Source organism: Macrobrachium nipponense, chromosome 41 (assembly GCF_015104395.2).
Source record: "Macrobrachium nipponense isolate FS-2020 chromosome 41, ASM1510439v2, whole genome shotgun sequence".
Lineage (NCBI taxonomy): Eukaryota > Metazoa > Arthropoda > Malacostraca > Decapoda > Palaemonidae > Macrobrachium > Macrobrachium nipponense.
Genome location: NC_061102.1, coordinates 5,328,001 through 5,336,573, shown reverse-complemented (window position 1 = coordinate 5,336,573; position 8,573 = coordinate 5,328,001).

Sequence of the window (8,573 nt, the reverse complement as noted above, 5' to 3'; positions counted from 1 at the left end):
ACGGCTCGGCGGACGCCTGCCCGGCCCGTCCCGGGTACGCTCCGGCGGACGCCTGCCCGCCCGACCCTTCCTGGGAACGTATTCGGCGGACGCCTTGCCTGCCCGCCCGATTTCATGCCTACCCGCCCGTCCCGGGAACCCGCATCGGGACGGCCTGCCTGACCTGTCCCGGGACCCGCGGCGGACGCCTGCCCGCCCCCCGTCCGGGGACCCACGGCGGACGGCCCTGCCCGGCCCGATTCCGGGACCCGCGGCCCGGGACGCCTTGCCCGCCCGGTCCCGGACGCCTCGGGCCCGGACCCCGCCTGCCCGCCCGGGTCCCGGACGCTCGGCGGACGGCCTGGCCCGCCCGTCCCGGGACCGCTCGGCCCGGGACGCCTGCCCGCCCGGTCCCGGGACGGAACCTCGGCGGACGCTGCCCGCCCGTTCCCTGGAAACCGCTCGGCGGACGCCCTGCCCGCCACCCGGTCCCGGGGACCGCTCGGCGGACGCCCTGCCCGCCCGTCCCTGGGACGTTCCGGCGGGACGCCTGCCCCGCCCGTCCCATGTCCTACCGCCCGTCCCGGGGACCCGCATCCGGGACGGCCTTGCCCTGCCCGTTCCCGACGCCTGCGGCGGGGACGCCTTGCCCGGCCCGTCCCGGGACGCTGGCGGACCCGCCTGACCCGCCCGCTCCCTGGACGCTCGGCGGACGCCTGCCCGCCCGCCCGCAGCCCGACCGCTCGGCCCGGACGCCTGGCCCGGCCCGGTCCTGGGACGTTCGGCGGACGCCGCCTCCCGTTTCCATGCCTACCCGCCCTGTCCCCGGGGACGCTCGGCGGGACGCCATGCCCGCCCGTCCCCCTGGGACGCTCAGTGGAATGGCCTACCCACCCGGTTCCCGGGAACCCGCCCATCGGGACCCGCCCTGCCTGCCCGTCCCGGGAACCCGCGGCGGAACGCCTGCCCGCCCGTTCCCCGGACCCGCAGCGGACGCCCTGCCCGCCCGTCCGGGGACCCACGGCGGACGCCTGCCCGGCCCGTCCCGTGGGACCCGCGGCGAGGACGCCTTCCCGCCGTCCCAAGGACTCCCGGGGACCCGCTGCCGCCAGTTCCCAAGGGACGGCTTCTGGCGGACGCCTGCCGCCACGTCCCGGGACCCGCTCGGCGGACGCCTGCCCGGCCCGTTCCCGGAACCTCCGGCCGGACGCCTGCCTGCCCCGGGGTTTCCAGACGCTCGGTCGGACGCCTGGCCGCCAGTCCCGGACCCGCGGCGGACGCCTTGCCCGCCCGGGGGGGGGGGGGGGGGGGCCCGTTTTTTTTTCCCCGGGGGGACGCCTCGCGCGGGACGTGCCGCCCGTCCGGGAAACCTCGGCGGACCAACTTGGCCATGCCCGTCCGGGACGCTCGGCCCGGACGCCTGGCCCGCCCGTCCCGGGACGCTCCGGCGGACGCCTGCCCGCCCGTCCCTGGGACGCTCGGCGGACGCCTGCCCGCCCGTCCCGCGACCCCGCTCGGCCGGACGCCTGCCCGCCCGGTCCGGGACGTTCGGCGGACGCCTGCCCGCCCCCCGTCCCCATGGCCTACCCGCCCGGTCCCGGGACCCGCATCGGAGCCTGGCCTGCCTGTCCCGGGGACCCGCGGCCCGGACGCCTGCCCGGCCCGTATCCGGGGGACCACGGCGGACGCCTGCCCGCCCGTCCCGGGGACCCGCGGCGGGGACGCCTGCCCGCCCGTCCCAAGGACGCTCGGCGGGACGCCTGCCCGCCCGATCCCGGGACCGCTCGGCGGACGCCTGCCCGCCCGTCCCGGGAACGCTCGGCGGACGCCTGCCCGCCCGGTCCCGGGACGTCGCGCGGGACGCCTGCCCGCCCGTCCCGGGACGCTCGGCGGACGGCCTGCCCGCCCGTCCCGGGCAACCGCTCGGCCCGGAACGCCTGCCCGCCCCGGTCCCTGGTAACGCCTCGGCCGGACGCCTGCCCGCCCGTCCCGGGAACGCTCGGCGGACGCCTGCCGCCCGGTCCTGGACGGCATTCCCGGCCGGACGCCTGCCCGCCCGTCCCGGGACCCGCTCGGCGGACGCCTGCCCGCCCGTCCCGGGCAACGCTCGGCGGGGACGGCCTGCCCGCCCGTCCTGGGAACGTTCGCGCGGACGCTGCCCGCCCGGTCATGGCCTACCCGGCCCGTCCCGGGACCCGCCAATCGGACGCCCTGGCCTGGCCCTGGTTACCCGGGACCCGCGGTGGACGCCTGCCCGCCCGTCCGGGGACCCCACGGCCCGGGGACGCCTGCCCGCCCGTCCCGGGACCCGCGGCGGACGCCTGGCCCGCCCGCCCGGGACGCCGGCCCGGACCGCCTGCCCGCCCGTCCCGGACGCTCGGCGGGACGCCCTGCCCGCCCGTCCCGGGACGCTCGGACGACCCTGCCCTGCCCGTTCAGGGAGCTTCGGGCGGACCGCATGCCCGCCCGTCCCGGGACGCCGGAGGACGCCTGCCCGCCCAGTCCCGCGGGGGACGCTCGGCGGACGCCCTGCCGCCCGTCCCGGACCGCCCGGCGACGCCTGCTTCCCGCCCGTCCCGGACCCGCGGCGGACGCCTGCCCTTCCCCGCCCGTCCCGGACGCTCGGCGGAAACGCCTGCCCGCCCGTCCCTGGACGCTCGGTCCCGGACGCCTGCCCGCCCGTCCCGGGACGCTCGGCGGACGCCTGCCCGCCCGTCCCGGGACGCTCGGCGGACGCCTGCCCGCCCGTCCCGGGACCCACGGCGGGCCTCGCCCGCCACTCCCTGCACAGTGTAATAGCTATTCTGTACCTTAGAACCACAATATGCCACTGCATCTTCTCATTTCTCCTGGGGATTCTCTGAATCTTCAAGTTCTTTTCCTTGCACTCCACCAATCCTACTCAATCCTCTCTTTCTTCTCCTGGCACCTCCACTAATCCTACTCAATCCTCTCAATTTTCTTGAGGCTTCTCCTAATCCTCTTTCTTCTCCCGGCACCTACTCAAATCCCCTTATTTTCTTCACCCTTTCTATATTCCCTCCCTTTTCTTTTCCATCCACGAATCAATAAAACTCTAAGAAAACATTTTAACATATTTATTTCCGTTCTACTTCAATTTCCTTCAACGATTAACAAAACAAACTTATTATAAAATAATCATCTTCCTCAAAATTTCCACATCTTATCTGTCTGAATGAGGCCAGTGCAGTCTTCATCACGCCATTTTTTCAAGATCCACAGAAGCTTCTGCAGTTTTCACTTGCTCTCCTCCATTCGTCTTCATTTCTCCTGGAGCCTCTTCAAATCACACACCATTTTCTCCTTCGTTCCTCCCAGTTATCCAACCTCATCATCCATCTGGTCGTTCCATTCGCCCTGGACACCGGCCTTCTTCTTCAGCGACTCCAGCCCACCATTTCCTTCCTCTAGAAGGCATGCCAGCTCGTTCCTCTTGAGTTTCGCTGTTTCAACTTTACACTGGAGTCCACGCTTTTCCTTCCAACAGGTCCTCCAAAGCCTTCTGCAGGCGCTCCAACCTCAGCTCCAAGTCTTTCCAGTCGGATTCCCACTTTTCGCTTCAGTCTTTTTGTTCCTGAATGAGCCTCGCTATCCGCTCCGCTTCTGCCGTCTATAGCTGCACGTCTTTCTCCTTCTGTCGTAACAGTTTCTCGAGCCCCTCAAGCAGGCAGTTTGCGTCTGACTACTGCCCAGACAGTTCCCTTATCCTCTCACAAAGGGCATCGTTCCTCTCACCAATTTCCTTCGCGTTCTTCTTCACATGCTGCTTTTCTTCGGCCATCTTGACCATCTTGTCTTCCAGCTGCCGTTTCTCCCTCTTCTCTTTATCGTTACAGCTTCGAGCGAGTGAGCCCTCTCTTGCAAGGCCTGCTGTTGCAACACCTCCTCAGTCATCTGCATTTCAAGAACGCGTTCTTCCCTTCCTTCCGCCCGCCTTCTGCGTCTCTTCTTGGTAGTCGAGCCTCTCTTGTAGCTGAAGAATTATTGTCCTGTCCAAGTGCACCCGCTGCTCTCTCTGGCAATGGATGGCTTCTCGCAAGGCTGCAATTCTCTCGTTCAGTTCCTTTTCCTTAGGCTGTTCAGCTCCATCATTATCAGTCAGGAGAGAAATCTCGCCAGCGAATAGGCAGCCACACCAAACAACATCACTAATAACAGCTGCTGCCAAGGCCAGATAAGGCCACATTTTCTTCAAACTGAAATCCATATCTGAAGTATCCAGTTCATATACTCTCCTCTCTCTCACTCTCGATTTTTCGTTGATTTTCTATATTCCACGACAGATATTTTGGTTTATCGAAATATAGCAGGAAAGATTCTGAACTTTAATTATGTCTTGTCTCTTGGTTTTATAAATTGCTGAAATCTCTCTCTCTCTCTCTCTCTCTCTCTCTCTCTCTCTCTCTCTCTCTCTCTCTCTCTCTCTCCCCCCCCCCCCCGAAGGTCTGGAATTCTTCATTTGTTCCTTCATTTAGGTTTAAGGCTTTGCATTCAATATTTTGAGAAGGAGAGAGAGAGAGAGAGAGACCGTATTTTTGCGTAGACAAAGAGAAAAATAGAGAATCTAATGTGTGTATAGCCATGCTTAGTGTATAATACTTTAATTGAGGTTTATATTAATATTATTCTGTCTATATATATATATATATATATATATATATATATATATATATTATATATATATATATATATAGAATAGTATATATTATATTATATATAGATATAGACAGTGTGTGTGGGCGTAATATACGTGATGTTGCAACAGTACTAAGAGAGAGAGAGAGAGAAAATGGCTACGGTTGTTAATGATGATGTTTTTTCCCGATCACAAACCGTGACCAGGTAGTGTTTTTCTTCTTCTTTCGAAATAGCGTATTCAGGAACTTGGCCTTTTTCTCTTTAAAGGAAATAGTGATGGCCACAGTTGTGAGTATTTTAGACCAACGTGAAATGACTGTTAGCAGTGTGTATTTTATAATCTCATTACATTTTACCAGTATTTGTTTATTTATTTCATTATTTGTCCATTTATTTTTTTTCTTTTCCAATTACTAATCTCTTCTGTCTGCTTATCTGTTACCTTCTATTACTACTTTCTAATGAACACCATAATATTCTTTGGAATCTTGAATTTCAAGTCAGTGGCCCCTTTGGTTGGCTTCTTCCATATGAATACGGTTTATAGAACCCCCTTTCCTTTCTGCCTTTTTCTTATTTTTTCGGCCCTGGCCAAGAACAGGACCTCTGGTTGCCCGTCCCAACTGCCCCTAACAATTCGCACGTCCGTCAACAATCATTATGCCAATGAGTAACTTGAATTATTGGCTAATAATAATTCACTGACACACAACTCGTGCGTAACGCTGGCCACTTGTTTTTTAGGATGTCGGATGTCTGATACCATTAAGAAGTTTTCTGTTTCCTGATTTCGTGAGCTAGTTTATCGTCCGTTCTATTTTAACCTTTTTAGCCTTTCTAGGGGACCGTTGTAGTCTCAAAGTTAGTATTATTATTATTCTAAAGATGAACCTCATTCATATAGAATAAGCCCACCACCACAGGGTCCATTGACTTGAAATTCAAGAACAGAAGGTAATGGGATATACAGAATGAAGAGATCACCAAACACACACACACACACACAGAGTTTCATTAGCGACTTGTGTTTGTGATGGTTAATTTTTCAGAAATCATTTTCACAAGCAATTTATAATTGTTACCAAAAGTTCCCCTACTCAAATGATTCTTCAATTAATTATTTAGTTCAATTGAACGTTTGCTACAAGTATGCACACACAAATACAGTCCGTTTATTTTTTGTCTGCTCTCTCTCTCTCTCTCTCCTCTATATCTCTCTCTCTCTCTCTCTCTCTCTCTGTCCGGTTTTTTTTTACCTCCTCTATGGCAATAAATTCGGGATTTTCCTTTGTTTACCATTTTGTCAAATCCAAATTCAGGAATTTTCTCTCTCTATCTCTCTCTTCTCTCTCTCGTCCGGTTTTTTTTTTACCTCATCTATGGCAATAAAAATTTCGGGGATTTTCCTTTGTTACCATTTTTGTCAAACAAATAATTCATGAATTTCTCTCTCTCTCTCTCTCTCTCTCTCTCTCTCTCTCTCTCTCTCTCTCTCTCTCTCTCTCTCTCTCATCTTGCCCCTAAGGTCTGGAATTCTTCATTTGTTCCTTCATTTAGGTTTAAGGCTTTGCATTCGATATAAGTTGAAAGAGACCTTACAGACCTTACATCTTGTTCGGGTTACCCCAGGTCCCTCAGTATGAGGCACCTCTAATGTCTACCAGAGAGTTGCTAGTACATCTTCCAGTATATTTTGCATCTTCCAATCTTGGATGGTCTGGGATGCAGTTTAGATATTTGTCGAGCTTATTCTTAAACGCATCTACGCTCACTCCTGTTATATTCCTCAGATGAGCTGGCAACGCATTGAATAGACGCTTGCATTATCGATGCTGGTGCGTAGTGGATTAATGTCCTGTGTGCTTTCCTTATTTTTCCTGTATAGCTTTGGGCACTATTAATCTACCTCTGCTTGCTCTTTCTGATATTTTTAGCTCCATGAGTTTTCAGCTATTCCTTCTATCTGTTTCCATGCCTGAATTATCATGTAGCGTTCTCTTCTCCTTTCTAGACTATATAATTTTAAGGATTGTAGTCTTTCCAGTAGTCAAGGTCCTTAACTTCTTCTATTCTTGCTGTAAAGGACCTTTGTACACACTCTATTTGTGCAATATCCTTTTGATAGTGTGGGTACCATATCATATTGCAATATTCAAGTGGACTACGAACATATGTTTTATAAAGTATAATCATGTGTTTTCAGCTTTTCTTGTTTTGAAGTGCCGTAACAATATTCCCATTTTAGCTTTACATTTTGCCAATAGAATTGCTATTTGATCGTTGCATAACATGTTCCTATTCATCATCACACCAAGGTCTTTAACTGCTTCCTTATTTGTGATTGTCTCATTATTAGGTCCCCTATGTGCATATAGCTTTCCTTCTCTGTCTCCATAGTTTATTGATTCAAATTTATCAGAGTTAAATACCATCCTATTTACCTCGGCCAATCATATACTTTGTTAAGGTCTCTTTGTAGCGCGTTCGTATCTTCATCACAAGTAATTTCTCTACTTATTCTTGTGTCATCGGCGAAACTACTCACTACCGAGTCCTTAACATTACTGTCTATGTCTGCAATCATAATAACAAACAGTATTGCAGCTAATCACCGCACCGTGGTGGCACACCGGAAATGACCTTAGCTTCATCCGATTTCTCATCGTTTGCAATAACTATCTGGTTTCTTTTTTGTTGTGTAAAAATTCTTTTAACCATCTTTCTACTTTATCCACTATATTATGTTTTTCTAATTTTCTTCGCAATATATTTATGGTTACCTTGTCAAAAGCTTTTTGCAAAGTCTAGATAAACCACATCTGTTTCATTCCGCTTTTCATTCAGACGTTAATTCATAATTGTTGGGTCAGACTCCCAAATACTTGATAGGTAGGAATTTAAATATAATGTAGATAGTCTGAAACGAAAAATTAAGAACTGTCAAGCCCGATTGTATCCTAAAGTTGGTCATGTCCTGTTTTTCAGAAGGTCCGCACGGTGCCACTGACGTTTACGCAGTGAGGCTGAGAGTGCGCTGCAAGAGCTTGAAAAAAAATAAGAATTATAGAAAGAGTAGAATTCTCAGATTATGCCTCATCCAATTGTTACTGTCAAGAAGCAGAATGGATCCCTTAGGATTTGTGGGGATTTTCGTAGAATAAGTTAAATTCTTCATGAATCTAAATTCCCATTACCTAATATGTCAGAATTAATTTCCAGTGTGCTGGATATAAGTATTACCAGACTTGATCTCAAGAAGGCTTATTTTTGCAAATGGAAATTGCTCCAGAAGACCGTGAATATTTTTGTAATTAACACACATTTGGGTCTATATAGATATTTACGCTTACCATTTGGTATCCATTCTGCTCCTGCAATATTTCAAAAGTTCATTTCCCAATTGTTAGCTTTTTATGATTTGCTTATCCATATCTGGATGATATTGTTATAGGTGGAGACTCACCAGCTGAACTGATAAACGTGCAACTAGCAGAGAGAAGAGCCCCATTAACTGTCCTTGTTTTCATTCTGTTTCTTTGTTTAGTTTTAAAAAGTTTAACTTTACTGAACACTCGTTCGCATTCAGAATTAGAGTGCGGCAAGCAAGAGCAGTTAGAGCAAAATTGGCTACGTCTGAAAAACAAGACTCTTTTTGGGACACTTCTCCCCAGAACTTATCAGGTGACTCATTAACGACATGTTTTAAGTTTCATGTTGGCAAATATGGGAAACATTCCTCCATTGATCATCCAGCTTTTGAAGTAGTGAGTGGTCATCTGGGGGTACAATCAGAGGAAGCTCAGATGCAAGAGGGAATAAGGAGGGGATTCTTTCTCTGAATTCTGATGAGAGAGCATTTTTTGGACAGAGAGTTTAACTTTGACAGGACACCATCATTGAAATTATACCTCTTCTTTATTTGTGTGCATGCCACT